This window comes from Microtus pennsylvanicus, chromosome 6 (assembly GCF_037038515.1).
Source record: "Microtus pennsylvanicus isolate mMicPen1 chromosome 6, mMicPen1.hap1, whole genome shotgun sequence".
NCBI classification, from domain to species: Eukaryota; Metazoa; Chordata; class Mammalia; order Rodentia; family Cricetidae; genus Microtus; species Microtus pennsylvanicus.
In genome coordinates, this window is record NC_134584.1 from 97097635 (window position 1) to 97125144 (window position 27510).

Consider the following 27510-nt stretch of genomic DNA (forward strand, 5'->3'; position numbering starts at 1 on the left):
GCAGAGAAAGTCCTGCACCAACTAAAAAGGGTGAACTAGAATTTTCCATATTGAACTAGAGTGACAGGCCTTCCAGCCTGGCAAGGAAAGAGAGGCAGCCATAGTCTGAGTTAAGGGTTACTAAGAGCGAAGCCCCCAGTGGCCATTTACTGTATGTACCAGCAGCTTGGGATTACTATTCTTGTTTCGAAGCTGGAGGAACTTGGACCCAGAGTGATAAAGAAATTTGCCCTGTGTGTCTGCTCACTTTATATATAGAGAGACTGACCATGCAACCGGACTACACGGAACCCTGAGTGTGGCTTTCCAGACCCGAAGAGGTCCTAGAACATAGCGACCTCACAAACCAACACTGGTCACTTTTAAACAAACAACTCTACCAAATGGACTTAAAGCCCAAACTCATAAAAAAGGGCCGGTGATAAAAAGTCTGGGTTCTCACTCCTCCACGCGGTTGGGTTTTGTGGCCGCCTCTTGGCAATAAGTAACGTGCGGCTCTTTCTTGATTTATTAACCTTGGACTTTAGCTATCGACTTCTGCAAGCACTCAAGCAAGCCGGCGTACTTCCCCTTCCTGTTGTTGAGTTGCTTCTGCACCCGCTCCTGCCCGGACCCTGGGCTGGGCATTTGGGCATTTGTAACCTTGCTTCTGAGATTAGTTCAAGGTCAACGGCTCTGGCCTCGGTGGGGTCAGTGTGGTCTACCTGGCCCCTAGGTCATAAGCGACTCTCAGCCTGCAGGGCTCAGCACAGCTGTATAGGTGTCCTAGCCGAGTGCCTATTATAGGCTGGCAAAGGTCGCCTGCCACTCGGAGGCGTGGGAAGGTGTGTTTGAGAGGGGCAGGTGAAGCTGCCTGCTGTCAGCCAGGAGGCGTTTTGATGGCCACCATTGGCCTACACATTATCTCAGAGATTTCTGCACATCTGGTCTTCCAGATCACAGGCCTTGGGTCTCCAGAGGACAGATGAGCCTGTGGCTGAGGTCAATGGAAGGCCAGACTCTTGGGGAAGAACTGCCGAGTCACCTGGTAGGAGCACTTCAAATGACAGGCTCGACACCGGGTGCCAGTTCAAACCTGTTTAGTCAGAGATTGTGGGAGGAGGCCGAACTAAATGGCAAGCCGCCCAGACAGGACCATGATTGGCAGAGGCCACACAACAGCTGGAGGGGACAGAAGTCCCCAAAGCCTCTTTATCTTACGGAAGAGCATAGGTCCTGTATGTGGGTCTGAGCATAGAGAGACTCTTATTAACTCCGAGCCTCGGCACCCTGACCTTTACAATGGGTATGTGGGCAGCAGAAAGGATTCTGGTTTTGAAATTCTGAACTGTGACTGGTTCAGGGGTAAAGTACTTGTGTAGCACACACAGGATAGAATCCTGGGTTCTATCCCCAGCACCACGAAAATTAAATAAAAAGAAACAAATATGACAGCCGAGGGAGATTCTCCCACCCGCGCTAGGTGGATTGTTGCTATGGCTACGCACTAACAGCGGCAGGGTAATCATCAGTCAGGGAATGGTCTGGGCTGTTCAGGGTGAGTATGGCCATGCAGGGCACCGGATACACATCCTCCTTTTGCTCTCAACCCCAGGATATGACTTTCATCTGGGTTTATGGCCAGTAGCATGTGTTCTATTCAGACGGGCAAGTGGGGGACAGGAATATGCGGCTTGACACTTCTTTTGAAAACTTAAAAAATATTTATTTATTTGTTTGTTGTTTATTTATTGTGTGTGTATGTATTTGGTCACACATACCATGGGCATGTAGCGGTCAGAGGTCAACGTACGTGAGGTGGCTCTCTCCTTCCACTGTGTGGGCCCCAGGGATCAAGCCAGGTTGTCAGTGGTAGCAGCTGCTTTGACCTGAGCCCTCTCACTGCCCAGACCATCTGTTCAGGAGTGGGGAGCCCAGTAGTGCAGACTCGGCTTCCAGTGGCCACCTATCGTTCAGGGTTCAGTCATGTGAACACCCTTAACTACGAGGTGACCTCGCAAGGATGTTTGGGCCCAGCTGAAACGCGGGGACTCTGTCCGCTGCAATGGCATGAAGCAACCCGCATCCACACAGACTGTAGAACTCATCTGAAGTCAGAACTGGGCTCTGACTTTGGACGGGTTTCATGTGACTTCCAAAGGCTTTCCACCCTCCCACCACGGCCGGACTTTCAATGATCGGGATTTTTCACGCAACAGTCACATCTCTAGTTTATATGGCAAAGACTGAGGACCCGATCATACTGTCTCGTATTTGCTAGTGTCTTTTCTCTGAGCTGGGCCCTGCTGCTGGGGGGCTGTGCTCTCCGGTTCATCTCCTCCCCTCCTGCCTGCCCCATTCCCCCTGCACTGGCAACTTTGTTGCCTGGCCCATGGATGCCACAGTTTGTAATTCTTGCCCCAGTACAGTGGCCACCACCCAGAGACAAAGAAACTGAGGTTAGGGAAACAGGTCCCTGGAAGATCTCAGCACAGGACACCCCAGGCCCAGCCAGGAGCTTCTGTGCCTGGGAGGAAGGGTATCCTAGAGGATAAACAGGTAGGCGAGAGTGGTGGCCTGGGCTCCCATCTGGATTCCGTCACTTTCTAGACATTCGTGCTCTGAGTCTCATCTTCAGAGATAACAGAGTTGGCTTCCTCAGGACTCAAGGTGAGGCCCTTGAGAGTGATGACCACCAAGTCAGCTCTCCTAACAACCAGATGCAATGTGAACTCAGGACAAATGGGAAAGCGAAGATCTTTAACCCTTGTGGCCCCCAGATCTGTCTAAGCTGTAGGTTCTTTCCTCTGTGGCTATGGCAGCACCGTGGTGCTAAAGCTTCTGTGGTGTGAATGGCCACTGTCAGGCTGTGGTGTGAACAGCTGCTGTCAGGCTGTGGCGTTGAGACTGAGCAGCCGTGCGCTGGGAGGCTCTGAAAACACAAATGCTCTCTGGGATATTGGAGCAGGGCTGCAGGCCTTGCATTTCTCCAGCCCCGCTGGGGTTCAGTTATGGCCTGGGCTGGTCTAGCCTTGGGGAGACCCAGCTCCCTTTTGAGTCAGCTGTTTCAAGGAATGAGATGTTTCAGAACTGGGTTTAGCCCTCACTGCATCGCCTACCACAACCCCACATCTGGTTTCCGCCTCTAGATAGGCCACGTACCTAGGTACTCTGGAGTTTTGTTTCAACAAACATCATTTGCATACCACAGTGGAAATAATTTTAAAGTGGTTTTGAAAAAGCACCCACAGCCCTAGCCCAATGGTTCTGCACCCCGACGGCATTGCCTGAGAGCTTGTGAGAAGCAGGGCACTGCCATGGTGGAAGGACATGCTTAGATGGAAACACTGAGGTACCCGGTGGTAGGTCACCTCCTTAAGGTCACTTGAACCCACTTCCAGGGTCTGGCCATTACTTCTCAGAATGTCTCTCCTTGCTCCATACCTCTGCCATCCTCAGGCTTGGCTCAAATACTCTAATTCTTGCTATGTAGAAACTTTCCAGGGTCCCTGGGTATCAGCTCTGCCTTGGAGGAGAAATGCTCTTGAGACCAGTGAAGACACAGCCTTTGTATTCTCTGTGTTCTCTACTGGGTGTACCACGATACTAAGCATCGTGTTGTTGTGGCCACACAGATGATCATGTGACCAATGTCTGGGTTTGCCTAGGACCAAGCAGATTCTTAGAATGCAGAACTTTCCAGGCAAGGACAACCAGGGACAAAATAAACCAGCTGGTCACTTTCAAGGTGAAAACTGGGGCGAGTGTTTTCCTGGTGCCGGATGTGTAGGCTGTTGGTAGCTCTTTGCTGGTCTGCCTGACGGCCCTGTCACAGCCCATTGTTACCAGAGTATCCCTTCCTCGGGGTCTTCTCGAGATGAGGAGACCTCAGAGGACATACGGAAGACTCAAACCCACTTTGCGACCCAGCTCTTACCTAAGCCCCTGGGAAGCCAGCTGGGGACCTAGGATAAGCTGAGGGGAGGACGCCAGTGGTAAATGTCTAACTGTCTGTGCTGGTGGACAAGACTGTGAAATGTTTGGACCATCCGTGGCTTGGCTGTTAAACAGCTGCTGTGAAATCATAGGAATTGGAGGGAGTTCAGCGGTAGAGCGAATGCCTAGCATGCATGAGGTCCTGGTTCTGTCTCCAGTAACACAGGCTTATAGAATTAAAGCTGGGCATGTGTCTGTGGTCCCAACTACTTGGTTGGATGAGGCAGGAGGATTGCTTGAGACTGGAAGATTGGGACCAGATGGCACAAAGAGGCTGAAGGAAGTGGGGAGGAGGGGGAGAGATGGGGGAGGGAAAAGGAGGGAAGAGGAATGAAATTACACAAACAAAATTACAAAGTAGTAAATACTCAGAGCTCTAAACTTCCTTTTCTTTTCTTTCTTTTTTTCTTTTTTTTCTGATTTTGGTTTTTCAAAAAGGGTTTCTGGTTTCTCTGTATTTTTGAGCCTGTCCCAGAACTCGCTGTGTAGACCAGGCTGGCCTCGAACTCACAGAGATCCTCCTGCCTCTGCCTCCCAAGTGCTGGGATTAAAGACGTGTGCAACTATGCCCCACAAAGTAGCACTTTCTAATGGTTACACCTGGCTATAATCTGTCCCTGTGGTTCAGTTCTTGGCTTTCTTTGCTTTCTTTGTCATGGGAATCAAGGTTCACAAACCTGAGCATGAGATGCCATGACGCGTGTGTGGACAGGATCATTCCAGATTTAATCAACTTAGCTGGAGGCTCTTAGGGTCAAGCCCTTTAAAACAGGGAAAGTGGGCCCAGACAGCCATCCAGGGAAGGGGGAGGTGGAGATCTAGCAATGCTACCCTGCCCAGGAGTGTCAAGGATAGCCTTCATCCACCAGAAGCCAGGAAGAATTGTGTAAAGGCCCTTGGGGCCCTCAGAAGGAACTCACCCCGTTGAAACTTTAATCCTCAACTTCTGGACTCCAGAACCAAGAACCCATTCCGGCTCCTTAAACTACTCAGTCTTTGGTACTTTGTTACAATTAATTCCCTGGCAGACTCATACCTACCTCTTGAGGTTGGTGACATCTACTACATGGATATGGGCAATCCTGTAGAATGCTGAGCCCCCCTCATCTTCCTTGGTTCTGAGGTCCAAGCTTGGTCTGCTCAAGCTGTCTGTGAGGAGCTAAGGTATGGGAATCTGAAGGAGATTGGAATTAGGCTGCGGCCATTAGCTCGCCGATCATCTGGATGAATTCAAGGAAGTGGAGGAGAGAATGTTAAATAAGGCACATTTGGTGACTGCCAGGTCTTTAGCCACCACCGTCATCAGGAATAATGACTGACAACAGAAACAGTGACATGATCGTCCAAGCAACCTAGAATCTTGACTCAGGAAAAGAAGTGTGTTGCTGGCAACAGAGGACAGTTCCGCCAGGTTTCATCCCACTTAGTGTAAATGAAAATACCCATTCAGGCCGGAACAATGTTTAGAGCCTGTCGTTACCCTCTCCTAGTTCTGCACCGACTCAGGGCAGAGTGGCCAGTTCTGGCATGCTCAGGACAGCTAGGCCTAAGGCCGCCTGCCTTCCAGCTTCCCTGAGTGACTGGAGTTGGTGTCTCTCCCGGGAGGGAGTGGTCCTCTCCCCAGCTCCCCCCATGCTCACCAGCCTTCAGTTTCCCTACACTTGTCCTCACGCCCCTTCTGAGTCATCCCACGTGCCTTGGGTCCACTCTTCTCAGGGCCGCTGTCTCTTTCCCTCCTCTGAGAGGGCTTCCCTGGTTTCCTAGGTAACATGTGTTCATGATTTCATACACTCTATGACCACTCCTTTATGTTATATGTAAATATTTTTCTTATATTTATGGGGTTTCTCTAATTTTTAAAATTCTGTACCTGACTTCCTCATCAAGGCACGAGTACCCTAAAAACATGCATAATGTTTGTCTGGCCCCACAGAGACCAGCCTGACACTTGGAAAATGTTGGATGAACAAATGAAATACATCAGATATGAAACTTGATGATGTAGATAAGCCAGGGACCAGTAGTCCATTCAGAACATGCTGCTGGCCCCGTTGGGCAATGCAGTTACATTTTGGTCTCAGCCTCCTGGTCCACAAACCCTAATGCAATCCAAATGCAGTGTTTGGAAGCGACCTGGTGCTCAAAAGTGGTCCAGGGAGCTCCTCTGAACACTCCTACAGGTAAAGGAATGCGGGGCCATGGGGTTGCTAGGGTTAAAGACTAACTTCCTATGGGTGGGTAGGGTGCCAGGAGAGGGCAGGTGGAGTTTCCCTGGTAGAGGAGGGGTGGGAAGTGAGTCCCCTGTGTGGGTGAAACCCTTTCTCAGTGCTAACTCCCCTCGATGCATCTCTGTTGGAAGCCCATATGTGACATTTGGTTTCCCCCAGTTTCCTGTGTCTGTCTAGTGGGCTCACCATGAGTGCTATCTCCAGGCTGAGGTGGGGGTGGGGGCTGGAGATGTGACTCAGACGTCACCTCAAGGGACAGGGCCACTCCAAAGCAGTGTCACGGAACATTGAGGACGTGGCCCAATGGTACTGACTCACAGTGGAGCTGTGCATTTCTCTTGCCTGCTCTCAGTATCTCCATCTATAAAATGGGGACAGATATTGCCCTTGGATCTGCTGGCATGAGTGTGTCTTCCAAAAGTCCCCCCCACCCCATCTTCTCCTGCCACTCTCTGGAGAACACTTCGGGATGGACCTCTTATTCTCCCTTACTGACTAAGGGTCAGAGAAAGGCTCCAGCTTCAAAGAACTGAAGTACTACTGCGTGGCAACCACTCAGACCGCAGCGAGGTTTCCTGTCTCTAGACTGGACACAGGTGGGTGACGCTGTGTGGAAGAACCTAGAAGGCTAGCCTTGACTGTGACCAGAGGACACAAAGTTGAGAATGACCTCACTGAGACCTAGCGGAGTCAGAGTCTGCGGCACAACCCAGTTGGCCTTGAACTCTCCGTCCCCTTAACCCAGCCTCTTGCCAGGATGACAGTCATCACTCCTGGCTTGCTACGGATTTACCAAGGCCTAGGCAAGGTCGTCTGCTCTCCATCCTTCCCATCTGCTTTCTGCAAGGCTTGGAAGGCTACCCAGGATGCTGCTGGGGTGTGCTCTGGAGCAGTGACCTTGCACACTCACGCTGCCATGAAGAATGACTTCTGCCAGGTCATTAACAGCAGGAACAGCACTGAGCACATAAAAGGCTGCCGGCCAGATGTCGGTGACTTACCTTCTGCTCTGCACTGGGGATGGGGGACATTTATGGGGCACAGAAACATGTGTCAGCCATTGTCCAGGGGGCTTTAGCATCTTCCCATGGGATCCTCACGGCAGGGACAGGTGCCTCTCACACCGCTGTGCACGTGGACTGAGGCTAAGCCAGGGGACAAAGCAGCAGGTGGAGCCGGGCTCCAGGCAGTACACACCCGGGCCCTGGCCTCACCATCTCCACTGGCTGCTGGGGGTGTTTGTTTTCTGAAACAGAGGCCCCACACTTAGTACTTACTAGGCAAATATTAGCTCAGTGGATAAATACAGGAACTAGTGAAAAACGAATGGCCCAAGTCAGTTAATCTGTGACTAGGAAGCACAGTCGTCACCACAGGTGAAGCAAGTCCCTTCTCAGTGCCCAAGGTGAGCTCAACCACGGCTCAACCAGGGCTCTCCACAGAGATGGGAATTCACGCCCTGGCCTTATGGGCCTCACCAGCTCTGAGAAGGAATGTGGAAGCTTAGCTTCAAAGCATGGGGTACAGACCTGGGGACCTTCTCACCCTGTCCCTCAAGTGCCTGAAAGGGAAGGGACCCATATTTTCTCTATTTCCAATGGGTAGTGGTGGGTTTAGGACAGATTCTGGAGACCATCTGCCTGGGTGTGACTTCAGGCCTGTTCTTGGACCCCACTCTGCCTTGTTTGGGAGTAGCCTACCCCTTAACACCAGGTGGCTTCTCCTTCCAGGATGAGCAGGGGAGTCAGTGTGATCCAGACAGAGCCTGCTTTTGTCTCAGGCCTGGATCATGGTGGTTACAAACATCTCTGCAGCTGGCAGGTCTGAGACCTGGACACAGTCTTGTGACTTTTCGTGTTCTTAACAGGCTATCCCAGAGGATGATCTGGGTTGCCAGGAGACCAGGCCTTCAGACTCACAAATGTTCCTCAGGCACCTGCACTGCCAGGCACGCTGAACTGCCCAACTCTTGTTATTTTTGAGAGGCAATCAGAGCAAAAGCAGGGTTTCCCACTTGATAGATGACCTGAGTCACAGAGAGGTTAAGCAACTTCCCCAAGTGCACTCAGCAAAAGAGGGCCCAAGACTGGGATTCTAGCACCAGCCCTTGCTAGTAAGTGACAGGGAACGATGGTAACTTCACATGCCAGGGGCCCCGAGGTCACATGGGAAAATGTGAAGCGTGGGTGTCACAAGTGAGGGAGTTACCAGTGGCCATGCAGGAAGTCACTGGGACTCCCTTTGTGTCCTTTTCAGGGCAGATGATATCTCCAGGACAACGGGGAAACTCTGTAGTCAGGTTTTTGTGTGGGTCCGCTCTGTGACTGTCTTCTTCCCTGGTACCCCTTATCTGCTCAGCTCAGGGGACCCTGCTTGTGCTGGTCAGAGCAGAGGGGTGTGTGCTCACACTGTAGCTGAGGGGATTCCGGTAGCCAGGGGTTCTTATATGGAAGGGGTGATGGTGGCATTGAGGGTCTCAGCAGGGCCCGGAAAGAGCGGTTGCCAGCAGGCAGGTGCTTACATCACCTCCTTGCAACACATGACCACACCTGTCCTTCCTAGACCCCCGTCTGTCTGTCTGGCCACCCTTCTCCTCTGCGGCCTTGTCTCTACCTTTGGCTCTTTCATTCAGTTGCACAGCAGTGAGCAAGCTCCTCCTCAGCCCTTAAGCCAGGCTCACCCACCTCAGGGCCTTTGCAAAGCTTCTTCCTTCTCCTAGAATGCTCTACTCCAGGCACCCCAAAGGCTACCTCCTCAGCTGCTGTCTAAACTCAAGCATCATTTTCCACCGTCTAGCCCTGCTCCCTTATCACTCCCCTCATCTTGATAGCTCTGGATAGATTTCATATTTATTGTGTATTGATTTATGGTCTGAATCCCTGCAGTTCTGAGAGGCCAGGGATTTTAGTGGGTGGTTTTAGGATTTAGTTCAGCTGTCTCTCTTATGCAGTCTTGGTTCGCAGTTGGCTTTCCATACACGTGTGGCATCCCTCCTCCAGTCCATCCATCTATCCATCCCCCGATCCATCTTCTTTTCTTATTCTCTCACCAGTTACCCATCATTTGTCAAGACCAGACCCTACTCTGGGTCTGCTCTGGTAACGGCGAGGGTACATAGACAAGGAAAGTTAGGGGGATCCATCTGGGTGACAGCAGGAAACACAATGGAGTGTGGGGATCCCCCGAGGTTAATCCGAAAGGAGTGACACACCCCCACGGCCCTGGCCCTCTACAGTGTTGGATACCACTTTGTTGGGAGGCTTGGCCTCTGCTTGAGTTGGCTTCCTGGGGGCAAGTCTGGCTCAGCCTGCGGGTCTCAGCGCTGGGGGTGGGTGTACATCAGAAGGACCCCTTGTATACCGGCGCCTGACTGTAAGAACATTGAAAAGAGGTGGGTGGCAGGGGCTGGGGGGACATGTACGCACAGGGCCTCTCTATTGCAGGGTGAAGCTTGCCTGTACTTCTCCCCTGGCATCTGCCCAAGATACCTGGGGCAGCTGCCACTACCCATCCCTAGGAAGAAGCTCCGTCTCTGCCCCTACCCTCTGCCTGCTTCCACCTTAGTCCAGCAGGACATTTTAGGAACTCCACCCACAGCCCTGGAGGCCTCCAACATCCTCCAGCCCGTGGCTGCTTTATACTGCACTGCAGACAGGATATGGGGCAGGATTCAGGTGGGGCCCCAGCTCAGTGGAGGCGGAGAGAAGCCACAAAGGGCTGGCAGTTTGCAGGTGTGCGGGGGCGTGGTGGCATGCCTCCGACAGACTCGAAAGGTCTCTGAAGCCCAGCGACAGGGTGATCCCAGCCTCATACAAGGCAGCTCATGCTGTCCAGGGTAGAGATGCCAAAAGTCCAGGGAGGCTGAAGACCATTCAGACTGCGCCAGAAAACTCGGGAGTGTCAGAAGGCTACAGACACCGGAAGCTAGAAGGTAGGTGGAGCCTCACCTGGATTAAGGTTACTGCTGCCTAGGCAGGCTCAAACTAGGTACTGGATACCTAGGAGGAGGAGGAGGCTGCAGACGCTGTCAATTGAAGGGCCTGCCTAGACTTGGAGGTGAGAGGCTTCTGTCCAGAGAGGAAGACAGAGGTAAGAAAGAGCAGCGGACATGGCAGGTCTTAGCCTGGCCCTGCCCACTTGACCTTGGTCTCAGCTCCGCATTTCTCGCCTGTGCCTGATCCCTGGTGTCTCCCAGGGAACGAGCGAGTTAGAGGCACTAGCTGATCCGAGGTCGTTCCTTGCTGCTCAGAGTGTGGCCTGAGCATGTTCACATGGGGGTACTGGAACGTACCGCCAAGGTGTAAGGTGTGTCTCTCTTGGCTTAGACGGAGACCACCGACGTGAGGGCCAGAGTGAAGCTTGGACCCCGGCATGTGAATGAGGGCTGGCAGCATGAACCCCATCTTTGCCTTCGTCCCCAGTGCTTCCAGAGCTGTTTCCTTCTGAGATCCATGGGGAACCGGTTTAGCAGCAGGCCACCCTACTTGTTTGACTTTGAGGAGGAAAAGGAGGCAGGCAGACTTTCCTGGAGAGCCTGCAGAGGGGCAGAGCTCAGGTGTGTCCATTTCTACTGTGCCAGCCAAGGGTCCCTTTGCCTCTCAGCCCGGGTTTGTCACCCCATCTGCAAGGGTCTAGCAGAAGGTTCCCCTCTCCTACCAGCTTCTTTCCCCCACATGGTGACCAAAGATGCACCTGGACAGAGAGAGGAAGCTCGGGCTTGCCATGGTCTCTGGTGGAAGCCTGGCATTCCTTCTATCTGGACCCATGGCCCCAGTTGTGCCATGGTGGGGGTGGAAAGCAAATGCTGCTTCTAAAGCCCCAGTGCCCAGCCCCCAGCCCCAACTCAGGGCCCCCAGCCAGCCAGACAAAGGTGGGTGGCTGGCGCCGCTGCTCTGCCTCTGCCAGCCTGGCTCCCCGAGGCATGTGGGCTGCACGGCGGGCCCCTGCTAATGAGCATCTGCCATCGTTCCATTATGTATCCTGCACCACCTGCGCCCCAGCACTTAGTGGGAGACCCCGGGGGGAGGTTCCCTGGCTGCTGGTCAGAAGGGTGTGCAGAAAGTGAGAGGTTCTGGGGGCGGGGTCTCCTGGGACTAGGGTGTCCCGTGCTCTGCGGGATGTCTACGAAGTACTCAGGATCACAGCTCTTAATTGCATCAAAAGAGAAGTTGGAGCTAGGCAGGGTGACACGGGTCTGTAATCTCCACACTAGGGTGACTGAGACAGGTCAATTTCGAGTTCAGGGCCAGCATGGACTCCCTGTCTCAAAGGAGAGGGAGAGGGAAATGGGGAGGAAGCGGTAGAAGCCTACTGGGCTCTCAGGTGAGGAAACAAGTGTGTCCGCTTTGGGAATTCCTAAGTCTCCCGTAGTCAACACCTCAACATATCTGTGCTGTGTCTGCACTGAGAAGAGGATGTGGGCACAAGGGACAGCACAGCCCAGATCCCGGTCCTGGAGACTCTGGCAGTGGGTGACCTGGCATAGTGTTTTTCTCAAGATGAAGCAAGTCTTACCCAATATTTGCTCCCTGCTATACTACCTTATGGGTGGTCACTAAGCCTTTCTGGACTTCCCTTGCCTGCCTTGGCACAGATGAGCTAATGCCTCTCTACTTGATCAGAAACAGCTGGCCTGAGTCTGGAGCCTGGGCAGCTGCCACTCAAACCTCACAGGGCAGGAGCTGGGGAGGGGCAGCATCGACGGGGCACAAGTGTGTGACAGTTGGCAGAACTGGCATAGAGATGCTGGTCATCTCAGACCAAGTCTGACTTTCTGGCCAAGACGGGGTGGAGGATCAAAGTCCTTCTGTTCCTGCACACTGGGGGCGTTTTCAGAGCAGATCCATGGGGCTAGGGAGATAGCTCAGCTGGTAACACACTATGTAAGCCTGAAAACCTGAGTGTGAATCCCCAGGACCACATAAAAAGCCAAACTTGGTGGTTTGTGCCTGTACCTTACCTCTGGGGAGGCAGAGACGAGAGGGTCTCAGGCTTGCTGTCCAGCAAATCTAGCTGAATCAATGAGCTGCAGGTTCAGTGAGGGACCTTGTCTCCAAAAGTAATGTGAGGCCAGCAAGATAGTGAGGCTGAAACAGTTTCCTTCAAGTCTGATGACCCGAGGGAGAGCACTGGATCCCACATGGTGCAAGGACAGAAGCAACTCCTGCAGGTTATCCTCTGACCTCCACATGCATGCAGAGGCACTGGTACCTGCATGTGGGCTTGCATGTGCACATATGTGCATGCACACACAGACGCACACACACACACACACACACACACACACAGACACACAATAAATAAGTGTAATTCCTAAGATGTTTAACACATAAGACAGAGAGTGATAGAGGAAGATACACACCCTGGAAGTTGACTTCTGGCCTCCATACACATGTGCACACATGCATTCACATAGACATGTACGTAAGCATATACTTCAACACAGGCCAAAGAGCAAACCCAGGAGGATGCCACCCCATTTTACATATGAGGACACTGAGGCACAGAGAAGTCAAAGTCCAGCAATTTGATGCTAGACTCCCACGGTTGTTATGGAGGGCTTTGGGGCAATTCTGTGGGGTACCAGAGCAGGGAGAGAGAGAGGTTTGGAGTGGATCAGTGGCTCCCCTGAGCACAAGGCATAGAGTCACACCCTGAAGAGGCAAAGCAGGAAGGCCTCATTGTGACAGCTCCCCTGGTCACCTGCGCCGTAGAGGGAACCTCTGTTCAGAGATAAGTCGGGTCTCACGTTTTACCCTGGGCCTCTGGATCCTGAAAGGCAGGCCCAAACTGGCAGATGTGTGGCGGGACGGGTGAGGGCTTGTTCGAAGTGCCTCATCTTTGCCCTGGGCTCAAACGTTAAGAGTCAGGGGCATGGCCAGTTTGATTCTCTAAACATGTTCTGGCTGGATTCAGCCCTCCTGCTAAGGGCTCTTGGGGTGGCTAAGCTGAGGGTCAGACATTCCGTCATGCCACAACACGAACAGGAGGTTCTTGTTTAGTTTGCGTGTCTTAGGTAGCTGGGCACTCAGGCATGCCCACCTCCGAGGGCAGACAGTGGGGGTGACCTTGGAGGCCAGCCAGCCTGAATTTGTCTAGGGAACAGGACATTGGAGTGGCCTCTTCCCTGCAGGCTGGAACCAGGGGAGCACAGAGAGAAAGGAAGTGTGTCCATGTTAGGGACCAAGGCCACTTCTTGGCATGCTGTCAAATGTCATTGGGACGAGGAAGAGGAGGGAGTTGGGGAAAGGAACTTGCCTGAAGGTCAGACCCTGGCTCTGGTCAAAACACTGGGCTGGCGGGCTCCTTCCCTCTCCTACTGTAAATAAGGCAAAGGCCCTTCCCAGGGTTGTAGGAGAAAGCACCGGTTACTTGTGTGACATTTGGCAAGTGACTGTTTGGAGTAGGGATGAAGAGGGACAGTGCTGTGGCCAGGAGGGGATTAAAAGATTTGTGCCAGCATTTGGGGTGTGACTCTTCCAGACCACAACCCCAGGGCTTTGAAAATAGAGGCAGGTAAATAGAGGCGGGCTTCTGCTTGGCTCCGCCCCCAGGGAGCCGGAGTAGACTCCAAATAAGGTCTCAGAAAACAGGCTTGGGCGGACTCAACTTACATACTTTGGCTAGCCTTCATTTAACTTTATCTGGCAGGGTGTCCTTGAACCCCAAGCCCAGGCTAGAATCCCCACGAGGCTTAGCAGCCCGCTTTAACAGTTGAAAGGGGCCCCCTTTCTCCTCATCTTGGACCAGTCTGGTTTTCATATTCTTCCCAGGCTAGGGGAAGGGAATGGCCCGCAGTGGGAAAGCCTGTCCCGGGCACTGGCACACAGCTGCCTTTGTGAGGGTGGCTGAGTCACATGGGCACCGCCATGCATGCTGGACCCTGGGGCTACGTGACAGGAGGTGGCGTTATCACGGGGGCTGTGGCTTCCCCCACGCTTGTGGGCAGGAGGCTTTCCCACGGGAATGAAGGGAGCAGGGAGGTGTCTGGGAGCACAGTATTGCCCGATCTTCGGGTTACAGGCTATAGGATTGTGGAGTGGCTTTGGGGAGGTCCTCTTTCTGGGCCTCAGTCTTTATCTCTGAAAAATGGGGGGTGCTCCTGTTGTACAGAGGAGACGCTGGATATTTATTAGCTGGAGCTTTGCACCCTTGTGTGTACTCAGCATCTGTATGCTGGGCATTGTGCTCCAAAATATACAAGATCACCGAGCTTGCAAGAGAAACCTGTGCTTGAACTCTTCTCATCCAGTAAAAACCCATCTCTGAGCACGCAGTGGCTGTCTGGGCCCCTGGCAAGGGTGGGCACAGCTTGCTGCTGTTCACGAGGCTGGCTTGTGCAACCTGTTGTTCTCTCTGGCAGGTTAGAAAGAGAGCGAGGTCTGAATGTCCCCTGAAGTTCCACCAGCCACACACTCCATCTTTCTCTCTGCCCAGGCCTTGTCTCAGGCAGCAGCCACAGCAGGCACAAGCCCTGTTGGTTTGCTCTCAGTATCCTGGGGTTCATGTGCCCCTGAAGGTCTCTCCTAAGTGCCGAGGGAGCAGGTGCCATGTTTGTCCTAAACCAACAGCAAAGAGGTGGTGGGGCAGAGACGCTTGCCCAAGTCACCAGCTGGCAGAGTCTGCTGTAGCCAGTTGGCTCCAGATCAGCATCAGCATTGCCTCCCCTCCATCCCTTGTACAGAAGGGGCAACCGTCAACTTCCTCTGTCCCCTACCCCACCCCTGGCTCTGCCACCAGTCTATAGCCCCCCCCCAGCCCTCCCTGTGGAGCCACAGCTCTATGGCTGAGCCCCGGCACCATGTTTCCAGTGGCCATGGAGGATGTGTGGCTCCCATCCCAGCAGGCATTAGGGCTGCCTTTTCTCACCTCCCAGATCTGCACCCCATCCCCAGATATACACATCAGAGATGCTTTTGATACCTCCCCCTTTTCTGATTGACTTTCCCCAACCCTGCATCTGGTCTCTTGAATGAGAGTCTTCACCCCAGCTTTTCTTTGTCTCATCTTACAGGCACCCCTTAGTCGAACACCTTCAATGGCTCCCAGTGCCTTTGATGAGCCCTCCAGTTCCATGCATTCAAAATCATCTACCATATGCCCCATTTCTTCAACAGGTTCTATTTCCTTCCAAAAATGGCTCTCCCCACCTCTCTACCCATGTTGCTGTCCCCCTGGAAGGCCCTTCTGTGGCTCTCTGTTTATTGGCGGTCCTGTCTTCTCCTTCAATATTGAGCAGGGGCTCTGGCTTCACTAAGTTCATACCTGGCTTCTAGCCTTTGAAAGGTGTGGCCAAGAGTCCCTTGCTTTCTCTTTCCCTGGAGCCTCTTCTGTACGGTGGAGATATGGTGGAAATGATGAGGTGAAGGGTCTGCACCTGATAGGTGTTTGCTGAGAGCCACAGGCCCACCCATGTCTTAACCGTGCAGCCTCGGATAAGCCACCCGCTTGTGTGTGGTCACCTTGCCTTACGCAATGGTGCTGTTGTGAGGTGGACCATCGGGCTCCGGCCTGACCCCAACGCTTCCCCAGCCGTGTGACCTTGAACAAGTTAATTCCCTTCCTCTGCCCAGCCCTCTTCCTTCCTTACTCCATTCCTGGAGAATATTTCTCGAGTCTCATTAAGCGTGAAGAAGGCACGAGGGAAGGCTGGGATGCCCGCGGTGTGATCGCTATTAGTCCATTACTGCCATTATTGTTATTGTTGCCGCTTGCCCTCATTAGGTTGTGAAATCCCCATGGCGCTTGCCACCCAGGACTTGTTTGTTCACACCCTATGGAGAGGAAAGACTGGAGACTTCCCTTGGAGGCCTAGGCTTATCCCACTACCCCCCATACCTCCCACTCACCCACTCCCGGCTGTGCAGGACCAGCGAACCTCAAAAGCGGAGGGAACAGCTAACACGGACGACCGGCCTAAGCAGGCATGGTGGGGTTGGCCCATTTCCAAATTGCTCTTTCTGAGGTTTTGGAAGGGCTCTTTATCTGGGCCTCAGTTTCCCATTTGACTCAGCAGACAGACTATTTCTAGAGGTCCCTGGGGTCTCAGGGTCTAGGACGTGGGTTTTGAAAGGTTGCCGCTGACGGAGAGCCAGGAACTCTGGCCTGGCTTCCTGCTGGGAAGAAGATGCTCAGAGACACAGGTCAGCATGGCCTCAAGCCAGCGGCCTGACACCCCCTTCCTCCAGGAGTCTGCCAGTCAGTACTGCTGCCTGCTGCCAAGGAGGTTCGGCTGGCCTTCAGGAAGGGGCAGTTGTTGGCTGCGCCTGGAGGAGGGGACAGCATCTGAGTGGCCTGTTACCATGGCAAATTGGTTTCTTTGACAGAAGTTCAGGAGGGGCAGCCCCCAGGGACCTTGGTAATAGGGGGTGAGAAGGCACAGTCACCCCAACTCATTCCCATCCCTGAAACCGGCACCGGGGTTCTGAGATTGATTAGAGGTGAGACCCAGGTTCCCACTTGCCAGGCCTGAGTCATGGGCATCCCCCAGGGTCCCTGCCTCACCTCTGTCAGCCCTGCCTCCTCCTGCCTCCCTCTGAGAAAGCCATGACTCACAGTTAGCCAGTCATCTCATCCCCAGCCTGAAGGGAGGAGCTGAGCTAGGGCAGGAGGGTGTCCCGGCTCTCCCTCTGGTTCTCTGGCTCCGCACAGGCTGCTGACTGCGGCAGAGGGGCTGCCGGCTGCCAAGAGTCTGCCCCTACTCCCGGCCAGTGCACTTGCTAGCTAGCTCTTGCTCTCTCTCCTGCTCTTAGCCACGAGAGACCCAGACTGGCAGATTCAGCCTTGGAGGTGAATCCTGAAAGGGGGTCCAGCTGCCTGACTCCTTCCAGAGCCCTCTGCCTGGCAACAGGTACGGGACTAAGGGCGGCCAGTAGGTGGGAGGAGAGGCGGCTGCTAAGAAGAGAGTGTAGAAAGTAAAGGAATCTTGTGTGTGTGTGTGTGGGGGGGCAGCTTAGCTCAGATGAGTACAACTGTGGGGGTCTCTAGCATAGAGATGTGTGTAAACTGAAAGCTGCCGAGAAAGGGACAGGATCAGATGGAACCCAACTTTCGGAGCCCCTCGTTGGGCCTCTGGAAAACCAAGGCTTGAGTGATACAGTCTTGGGCCCAGCAGTATGGCATCTGTGCCTTGGGACTTTCATTCTCTGTTCTCAGCTAGATGGGGTGACACACACACACCCCTGTAATCCCAGCATCTGGGGAGGCGGAGGCAGGAGGCTCTCAGGTTCAAGGCCTGCCTAGGCCACAGAGATCTCCGCTCCTATTGCAGGGTTGGGAAAAGGGAGACTCTGAGAGGGCAGGCGGCTGGCCTGAGGTCACACAGCAAGTCTAGAGATGGAGAGCCAGGCTCCAGAAGAGGGCACTGTGGTGGACTGAGCACAGTACCCCTGAAGCTGGCCTCCCCTGTCACTTCCCTTTGGGACAGAACAGGGCCACAGAGACAGCACAGTCTAACACTCTGATACCCAGGAAGGAAGGCCTGGTGCGGCCTCTGGTCTGAACGGGAGGCACCTGAACCAAGAGTCCTGGGAAGTGAAGCCAAGGGGCCAAGAGCTCCTTACCCATGAACCACAAGAGCTCAGGGCCCCCAGCTGCTTGGGCCTGATAGGCCCTTAGTCCCCCTTCCCCTGGTGTAGGAAATGGGGGCAGGGTTCCTGTTTTCCCCACTTTCTAACCAGCCATCTGGTGGTGACCGTTAGGGCCTCCAAGGGGCTCATTTTACTGAGGGGGTGGGGCGAGGAGGGGCAGAGTCCCTTTGTCCCCCTTCCCTCTTAAGCAGCTGTGGTGTGGAATGGATGGCATGGGAGGGGACAATCACATACCTTCTTCAGAAGGCCAAAGAAGTCACCTATGCATCCTCTCAGCGTCTACTGAGGGCTCCCTTAGGTCCTAGGGGCACAGCGAGCAATAAGGCAAATAGGTCAGTTGGAACTTATAGGTGGCCCCCTCCCTCGAGGCCCCCAGGAGTCAGAGACTGTGGGAAGGGGCAGCTTGGGTCATTTGGAGCTGCAGGCTGCTAAGGGTCCCCAGAATTCAGGCCAGTCCCTGCCCCGTTCAGAGACTTTACTAGCTTTTGGGACTAGCTTGTATCTTCCTTTGCTATTGGAGCCCCAGAAACTTGAGTTACAGCCTGCTTTGGTCAAAGCGACTTTACCTAGCCTCTCTCTGCATTGTTAAATTGGCATGGGAGGGGGTGGTCCTTGCCACCTTGCCTCCCATGGGCTGAGGACTTCAAGAATCCCAGCCAGGCTCCTGGTCCTATCTTTGATGAGGAGGGTGTCTGAGGTGGCATCTCCATCCTGTAGGGACAGGCTGGCGAGGGGGTGTGGCTGCAGAGGGAGATGAAGGGACCAGAGGAGGTGGCAGGAGCTAGGGGTCTGTAAGAAATGGGGAGTGAGTTGGGCTCTGAACTGGGCAGAAGGGAAGGGGGAGGGAACGGTGTCTGAGAACTGATGGCTGGAATGTCCATGGCAGAGAATGCAATATGGGAAGAGTTTGGGGGAACGATAAGAGCTTGGAGGCATGGGACTAGCTGCAGTCCTGTCGTCTGACGTGGGTCACTTCAGCACGCTTGGTGTCATGCCAGGGGGTCTCAGTCTTCCGCGCAGGGGAAGCAATGGCGGGAGGACTGGGCAACAGGGCGGGAAGGGCAGAGGATGAGTGCTGAGGGTCTGGCCTGGCTGCTCAGCCCCTGGCTGCTCAGCCCCTGACTGCTCAGCCCCTGGCTGCTCAGCCCCTGGCTGCTCAGCCCCTGGCTGCTAGCTTGAGCCTTGGGCTTAGGGATGACTTCCTGGCTGAGGGAGTCCAGCCGAAAGGAAGGGAAGAGAGCAGACAGAGCTCTGACAGGGCAGTGTGGTCCGTGAGGATGGCCTGCTTACTCAGGATCCCGCATGGTGAGGGAAGAAGGCAGCCTGGGCAGGACAGCCATGGATGGGGCCTCTGTAGATGATCTCCTGTCTGGTGGATGCTGAGCCCTCCGGGGGATGTGGGATGGACTTCTAAGAAGTAGGGGAAGGGGCAGGGCCCTGAGAGGGGTGTGAGAGGTGCTGGCTGGTGGGGAGGTTGGGGGAAGTGTGAGAACACAGCACCCAAACCCCAGTGTTACACCCTCCCTTGAAGATTGAATAGGGCTTCATACCGCCATCCCGGTCCTCAGCGTGGCCTTGCCTTCTGACTCACATCAGATGGGGGCATCATGTGAGCGCACCCGGCAGCCAAGGGTGACCAGCCTCCAGGGTCCTGGCAGATGGCAAATGGGGGGTGGGGCAGAGCTGGCACAAAAGGGCCTCTCAGAGGCAGTGGGTGGAACACTGGCAAGCCATCTCTCGCTCGGCTGAGAGCTTGTCCCTTCTCCAGGCTCTGGATCTTCATCCCCATCTGGAATTGCTGGGGGCCCCCGGGGAAGCCTGTAGATTCTGAGGTCAGGCCTGAGCTACGGGGGAGAGGGACTAAGGTTAGCCCGCTCAAACCACTGGTCTACTTGGTGAGAGATGGTCTGAGACACAGTCCCAGGCCCCATGTGCTCCAAACTCTCCAGGTTCCCTGGGATCCCAGCCCGGATTGGAGCAACCCTAAACCTCCCATGCTGGGCTCAATGCTTTCTTTAGAGTCAAGGAATGTAGGTGAGGAGGCTTCCCCAGCAAGGCAGCTGAATCTCTGGGGCTCCAGGTCCCACTGCTGTCTTCTTCTGCCTCTCTTAGGAGGCAAGGTGGTCTTGTCTGGTCCTAAGCTAGTTGTTGGAGGGCATGTGCCCATGCCTTGCCACTGGCAAGCCCATGCATTGGTGATGGGATTCAGGCAGGCTTGCTCAAAGAGACCTTGGCTGTACCCTTTTTTGGTTGTGTGGGCTTAGACACGTGCCTCTGTTTCTCATCTTTAGCCGTATCTTTAGGGGGCTGCTCAGAGCGTGGCAGAGTTAGCATGAACCGTCTAGAATGGCACTTGCACCACTGGGGAGTTAGCATTTTTCTCTCTCACTCCCATTGGACAGATGGGCATACCGAAGCCAGAGACGTCACTTTTTCTTATCTCCACTGCCTGAGGGGGAGCTGGACACTGGAACGAGTCAGCCTGCCCCAACTAGCTCTGTGTGTCGGCAGGAAGACTTGCATGGTTGGGCACCAAGCTCCTGGGCTGGCATGGACCTTGGCGATGTGTGGAGTACAATTCCAGGCAGGCAGAGATAAGAGCTTACTGAGAGAAGCTGGCAGAGCATCGAGCATCAGCAGGCAGTCCTCTCCACGATAATGGGAGATGGGCTGGGGTTAAGGGACCGGTTCTCCTAAAGCCAGCTCTAGTGCCCTGATGTATCCATGGTCCCGTGGCCAATAGCTTCATCCTGCCCTCCCTGTTTTCAGAGCTGCTCTGACTCCAAAATGTTAAGATAGAAGACTGTCCTTACTGCCTCTCCTTCCCGCCCTTCTGTCCTCAGTCCTCTTCCTTCCTACCTGCTAGCAACATCTGCCTGGATTCTCAGTTCCCATGGCAGAAAGTGGGTGAGCACCAGAGACTCCTTACACTGCCAAAGATGGAGCTTCTCTGGGCCTCAGTTTCCTTGTCTGTAAATGGAAATGACCAGGCCTGTCTCTTGTGAGCTTTGTTGCCAGAACACAGGGCAACACGGGCTGCAAATGTATAGTTAGCACTCTGCCGCTTTGAGGATCCTCTGGAAGCTCTGCTCAAATACTTGGGGATGCTTGAATTACAACGAAGTTCAGACCCTTGACGAGTGACCTTGAACAGAGGCCCTCTCCTCTCTCCTCTGCCCTTCTCCCTCCTCTTCAGTCTTCCTCTCCTCTTTGTTTTTCACACAGGGTTATTGCTATGTAGCCCAGGCTGGCCTCAAACTCATGATCCTCCTGCCTCAGTCTTCTGAGTGCCAAATTAGTAACTTCCTTGCTCTGAGTCTTATTTATGGTAAGGTGAGGATGGGATACCTGAATCTCTAGGAGGGGATGTGGGGAGTGAAAGGGGTAGCCACGTGTTGCTGGGACTCAGAAAAATCAGGCCTCATCCCCATCTGCCCCAGACCTTCCCCGTCTCCCATTATGGCAGTGACCTGGGTCAGGTGCACGAGTAGTTAGGAGTGTGGGCTCTGGGGCTGCCTGGGTCCATCTCAGTGCCAGCAGCTGTGTGGATTTAGACAGGTGTGCTAGCCACCCTGTCCTTGTTTTCATCATCATCATTAGTGGTATTTTGGTTTTTCAAGACAGGGTTTCTCTGTTTAGCCCCGGCTGGCCTTGAACTCACAGAGCTCCGCTTGCCTCCTGAGTGCTGGGATTAAAAGCATGCGCCACTGCTGCCCGGACTTTCTCTTAAAACAGGAGTGAAAATAGCATCTTGAGAGGGTTGAGGGAGCCATGAGATTTTAAGTGCATCATTCCCAGACCTGCAAGTGCTGTGCTCTACTGGTACCATTCTGGAACCTTCTCTGGGGGAATAGCAGAGCCTTTATTCTGGAGCAACAGTCTGCCCCTTATCAAAGATGTCATCCAATTGGTGGACAGCCCACACCCTTGCATATTCCATTGAGAGGGTGCTTCTTTGAGAACTGTGCTGTCTGGGACTTGATCCTGCTTCCTAAGACCCGAGGCCTTACTTCCAGACACTTCCCTGATATGTGGCACTTGAAAGCCAATCAGTTTTATACAAGAGCCACCTCCTTTGAGTCTGTCTTCCTCAGAGCTCCGCCTGGGGTTCTCGGGTGCACAGAAACCCTTGTATAGAGAGAAGAGGTGCTGTAAGATGGTAGACAGACAAACTGCATGATGAACAACAGTCTTTGGCATCTACGGTGTCTGGTCCTCCTTTTTCTAGAGAATATCACTGTTGACCTTGACCCCTAGAGCTCCCATGACCCCTTAGATGTTACTTGTCTGCTGGAGAAATCTTACAGTAGTTTACTGCTTGTGTTCATTGACTCATAGCTGCTCAGTAGTAGCAGGAGGACAGCCCATTTTGACGACACTAAGGGTCAACAGATTCCCTGTGTTCTGCAGCCTTCGAGAGAGATGACTTCACAGTTAGCATCACCATCATTTATCTGGGACTTCTCTTTAAAACTTCAAGTACAGGGGAAAGGGATGGAAGACCCCTTTGCAAAAGGCATAGCAAGGGAAGGTGACCGTTAGACATTGCCTGCTGTTAGATGTAGGCCTGTTTGAACACCTTCCTGGCTTCAGAAGGGATGCCTGGGTTATAGCCAGGCTGGTGTCCTGAGCAGCATTCTGTGGTCCCTCCTCTTTTAAAATGAGTTCCCTTGGTCCCTGGGGCCTGCATTGAGTGGGCATTCCCAGCTGAGTCCAACTCTCAGGGTATGGTTCTGTGTCTGGAAGCCTGGGTTTCTGACCTTGTGGTAGGTGACAACTGCCCGGCCCACCTGTTTTGAGGTTGGCAAGTGTGAGTGGCGGACCCTGGAGGCTGGTCAGGACAGCTGAGTCATGCTGAACCTGGGCCTGAATCCCATCTGTTGTATCATCATCTGGGCAGATGCCAAGTGGCTTGGACCGGCCAATAGCCTGTCTCCTCAGCCCCACTTCCCTGCCCAAGGCCCTCATTCTGTCTTTGGTACTTCTGCTCCTCTAGGGCTTAATTTCTATCCATATTTCAGAGATGATGAAGTAGCGTGGGGGTTCTTGGACAGTCCATGGTGGCAGGGACCTGGTCACTTACTTACCTCTGGTCGGACTTGTTCCCATTTTGTCGCCATGGCTGGTCCCACTGGAGGTTGCGAGTACCCCATCCTTGCAAGTATTCAAGTTGGTTAGAGAAGCCATGTGAGGGCCTTGGGGGCTCAGGAGATTCTTTTTGCAGTTCTTCTAGAGCTTTCCCAACTCTAGGCCATTTCCTGGGGAGATGGCCGCAATGACCACGTCCTTTCCAGTTAAGTGCTAACCACACACGGGTGATGTCTGAGTGACATAATGACCCTCCCCACTACCTTGCTGGTCACTGCATCTAACTCCCCCGTGGGTACATTGGACTACATCGTCAGGGGTGTTTTCCAAGACAACACATGAGGAGCTGGGAGTGAGCGAGGTTGTTTTATACAGGAAGGACACTTCTCCACCTGCAGAGTCTGGGGCCTCTGGATCATCCGTATCCTATAGTCTTGAATCTGGGCAGCTGTGCAGGTTGCCCCATTCCGCTCCAACACCGGTGATATCATCTTGCTGGATTGCAGGCAGTGTAGTAAGGAAACTTCTTGTCAACACTTGTTCCACGCCCTTCTTGTACACAGTTAGGATACCTGATGGTAGGGTCTGGTCTCTGAACCTGTCACAGGGGTCACCAGTACTAGCTGTGACTGGGGAAGGCAGTTGGCACTTCTCCCTGGAGTCCCTGCTGTGGGCATCAGCATAAGCAGGCATCCCACCCCTGTCCCCCTACTAGGGGAACCAGAGTTCAAAGCTGCAGTAAATGTGATCTGTGAAGACAGTGGTGTTCACACACCACATGAGTGTACAGGGATGGTCTGGCCCGGTCCCTCAGCTGTGAGGCCTCGGGATTGCGGTGCAAACCCCTCTGAGCCTCCATCTCGACCTCATGCAGAGTGTCATGGGCCACTAACACTCTTGCGTTGTGGGGCTGCCCGTGTAAGAGTGGGGTGTTGCATCACTAGAGGCACAGGAGTGAAGGAGTTGCAGACTGGATTGGGGTCCAGTTTTACCAGTTCTGTGGCTCTGGGCAAACAGCTTCTCTCCACGCCTGTTTCCTCAGCTGTATGATGGGAAAGAGTCTCCCTCCTCACAGGTGGCAGTGGAGGCATGGAGTCAGGTGAATGTCATGGTGCTCACAGGCACATCTCTGATGTGGATTAGCGCTAGTCTGTGTGCCTAGTCCTAGTCTTCAGAGGCTCCCACATACCCCGGGTTCCTATACCCCAGCACCCACTTCCTCTTTCTGATCCACCTCAGATTTCCTGCAGAAGGCGTCCCACCTCTGTTCCCCTACTTGGGGAATGTGTCCTGACAGTAATAGTTCTGTGACCTCCCTTTGTAAGTGAGACATCTTTCTGGGCTCCCTAATCCCATGACACAGGAGCAGACCCTTGAGAGGTACAGGCTGGTAATATTGCCTGTGTGGGAAGAGAAAATCTGGGGCTTGTTGTTCACAGTTGCTTGTCAGATCTCAGACGTCATGTCATCCAGAAGCCTCTGGAGTACCCCCCACCCCCTGCACCCTGAGGTAGGTAGGAACCTGGGTGCCTCAGGACTTCTCAGAGCTTTTATTAGGCTCTTTAGTGTTGGAGGGGTTGGAGGGGGAGTTAGCCTCTCTCAGCTCTCAGGCTGTGCATGGTCTTGGGTTCCTTGCACTAGCCCAACATGTGGCAGAGGTGTGGGTACTCCTTCACACGCGGTGGAGGTGTGGGCACTCCTTCCCTAGTCAGAGGCTGGGAACGGCTCAGTGTTCAGCCCCTCCAGCAGATATTGTTAGTGTGGATCTACAGTATCAGGCTTGTGCCTCAGTTCCCCTCGCTTGCTTGCTCGTTCAACTAGCAGCACTGGGCAGCTGCTGGGGTCCCCACACTGCGCCAACAGGGACGTCGTATGTGCAAAGCCAGCCAGGGCTGGAGAGATGTGACTCAGTGGCTTTTGCAGGGGATTTGAATTTGGATACCATACCAGACAGTTCACTACCACCTGTCACTCAGCCACAGGGGGATCTCATACCTCTGGCCTCCAGAGCACCCGTGCCCACATGCACAGACACACACAGAGAGAAACAAGCAGGCATGTACGTGGAATTGAAAAAAGTGTCACAGCGACAATAATAACTTTAAAAAGAAAAGACAGCAAATGCCACCGAAGAATAGTAAACAAACCAATGGTAGGGGCACTTCAGAAGTGACCACGAGCCTTCAAATGACACAGATGACTAGAAAAGCCACAATGGACACAGAAGACAGTTAGAACTGGGGAGTCATAGATGGCTTCTCAGGAGAGGAGACATTTGAATGAAGGCCCATCAGAGGGGAGGTCTTAGAACACACAACGATGAGGGAAAGCGTGTGCCAAGGCCCTGAGGTGAAGCTAGAGGTGCATTGGACTTGGTGACTGTGGGGAAGACAGGGGTGGCAGAAGGTGGGACCGGAGTGGGGCCACTGGTTTGTGCTGACAGCTGTATTGCTCTGGAGTCTCGGATATCGGGCAGACATTTCTGATCCCCTGCTCTCCTCAGCTCAGATGCATCCTAGAAGCTCTGGAGCAAAGCTGGTCTAAGTCCAGCTGTGGTTTCTGAGCAGCAATTAGCTGGGTCAGGTTTCTCGTGGTTGAAGATGGGTAGGAGGCTCAGGGGCTGCAGACGGCAATGAGACACTGTGCCCGCTTTTTGCTGTAGTGAGTAGGCACCAAGTGTGTGTAAAGGGGCTGGGGTGCCCGCCCTTTGGGTCCGCAGAGCCTCGGTACCCTGCCAGCTTCTCTGAGGTCGCAGGGTCCAAATGGCTACCTTCCCAGCCAGTGGGCCTTTAGGCTCTTTCTGGAGGCAGGGAAGGTGTCTCCACCCCACCCCCACTCCTGCCCAGGACAGCAGCTCCTTTCTTTGCTTTCTTTTCCTCTTCCTCCAGGCCCAAAATAGAGCCTGAACAGTCCCAGGCTCTGGCAGTGAGACAATAGTGGCCTCCTGACCGCGGCAGCCTGCTGGCCTGGGTCCATGGGCTAGAGGCACTGGGCTAGTGTACCCAAGGCTCCAAGCCCTGCTGCTTTTCCCAGGGCCTGTGCCAGCCCTTCTACCTGAGGCATGGAATTCCCGGAGTTCCCACTGGTGCTCAGGGGAAAGGCTTGCCTCACTCAGCAGAGGCCTGGGACCCTGTGCCTCAGCCTCGGCAGCCCTGCTCTGTCCTTATCTGCTGCTGGCTCAGAGCTGGAGGCCTTTGTGCACCTCTCTACTCTCATTCAAGTTTGTCTGGCGCTCAGGGTCACTCCGAGGGCTGGATGTCTTTCCCTTTTGACTCACAGGGTAGAAAGGCTCCACCGAGGTCAGAGCTGTGCCCACTCAGAAGGAAGTGAGCAGAGTCCTGTCTGGAGATCAAATCGAGCTTGGTTGTGCATGGTATTGGTGAGAGGGCTCCACAGGATAAAATGTGCGCTTAGAGCTCAGACGTCTGTGTTTGGGTTCTACAACCTGCCCCTCCCAGTCAGGTAGCCTTGAGCAATCACATTCCTCCCTCCCCAGCCTCTAGGGTCCTGTCTCAGCCTGGGCTCAACCCTGTTCACCTTGCAGCATGGTGGAAATGAGTTTCTAAAACGTCCAACGCTGGGTGCTCAGTGAAGGAGCCAGAAGCCTTGATCTGTCTGCTTTCTTCCTAGGCAGGTAAAGAGTGGCCCAGAAGCTCCTGCCCTAGCCAGAGAGCTGTGGAAGAAAGGCAGGAGGAGCCTCAGTTCTGGGCTGGCTCAGAAAGGGGCTTCTGAGTGAGCTGTGGTAGTCTGGGAAGGCTTCCTGCAGGAGACAGACCCTTGACGTTTTCAGGGAAGAATGCCATATGCTCTATTCACTGCAGCCAATGACAGGGACCAGAGAATGTTCCACCTGGCTGTGGTCAAGTCCACAGGGAGGCAGCCAGCAAGTGCCAGCTTCCCAGAGGTGTCATTTGGCCAAGGGTCTGGCTCCTAAGGTGTTCTAAAACCATTTTGGTGTTAAAGTCATTGCCGAGGGCCAGAAGTGGTGACACACACCTGCAATCTCAGTACCTGAAGCTGAGGCAGGAGGATAGCAAGTTCAAGACTAGCTTGGACTACGTTGCAAGACCTTTCCTCAAGCCTCTCCCTTAATATATATATTTCATGCAAAAATCTATCATTCTGCTTCTATAGAGAACTTGGGTGCCCTGGGGCTTTGAGGTCCTCTCAAGACAGACAGTCTACCTTCTAGGACTTGGGTTTCTCGCGCATGAGCCCAGCTTGTCCCTGCCAGCGCCTGCCTAGCCCAGGCAGCCTCAGGATGAAAGCACTCACACTCTGGTACAGACAAGTTAGAGAGCCCGCGCTCTCAGCCAGGCCGTGACGCAGTCCATGCAGCTGCCAACGGTTGCCAGGGGAACGGTTGCCAGGGGCTGCTGTCACCTGCGCCCCTTCCTCCCCCTTGGCGCTGGAGGCCCGTCTTCTCAGCCCAGCTTCCCGCCTGCCCCCTTTGTTTGAAGCTCTAGTAAGGGGGTGGTGACTTGGAGGGGGGGCAGGCCTCCATGCGACCTTCAGCCCCTTGTACTAGGGGAAAGTGTCCCTTACTCCAGCAGTCTGCCGCCTGCAAACAGGGAATCTTCGTCCAGTCACTCTTTTGCCTGGAGGAGGAAGCCAGGTAGATTTTTGCTCCT

General features: G+C 53.9%; 1 protein-coding gene and 1 long non-coding RNA gene across 7 annotated transcripts in view; one reads left to right on the forward strand and one right to left on the reverse strand.

Annotated features, from left to right (window-relative positions):
• Window positions 1–1727: 1727 nt before the first annotated feature.
• Window positions 1728–7394, reverse strand: LOC142852949 (uncharacterized). Its single transcript, XR_012911035.1, has 3 exons — window positions 7205–7394; window positions 5016–5195; window positions 1728–2074 (listed from the first exon to the last, which is right to left on the reverse strand). It is a non-coding gene; the product is annotated as an uncharacterized LOC142852949 (long non-coding RNA).
• A 2602-nt stretch (window positions 7395–9996) lies between these two features.
• Adgrg1 (adhesion G protein-coupled receptor G1) overlaps window positions 9997–27510 on the forward strand; it is a 36654-nt gene continuing 19140 nt past the window's right edge. The window contains exons 1-2 of one of the 6 annotated variants that reach the window (XM_075976979.1): window positions 16527–16642; window positions 16955–17052. The gene's annotated coding sequence lies outside the window, so the exon portion shown is untranslated. Of the gene's footprint in view, window positions 10135–10183; window positions 10293–16526; window positions 16643–16954; window positions 17053–27131; window positions 27495–27510 lie in introns of those variants that run through there. The other 5 variants (XM_075976973.1, XM_075976975.1, XM_075976980.1 and 2 more) reach the window with 5 other exon arrangements.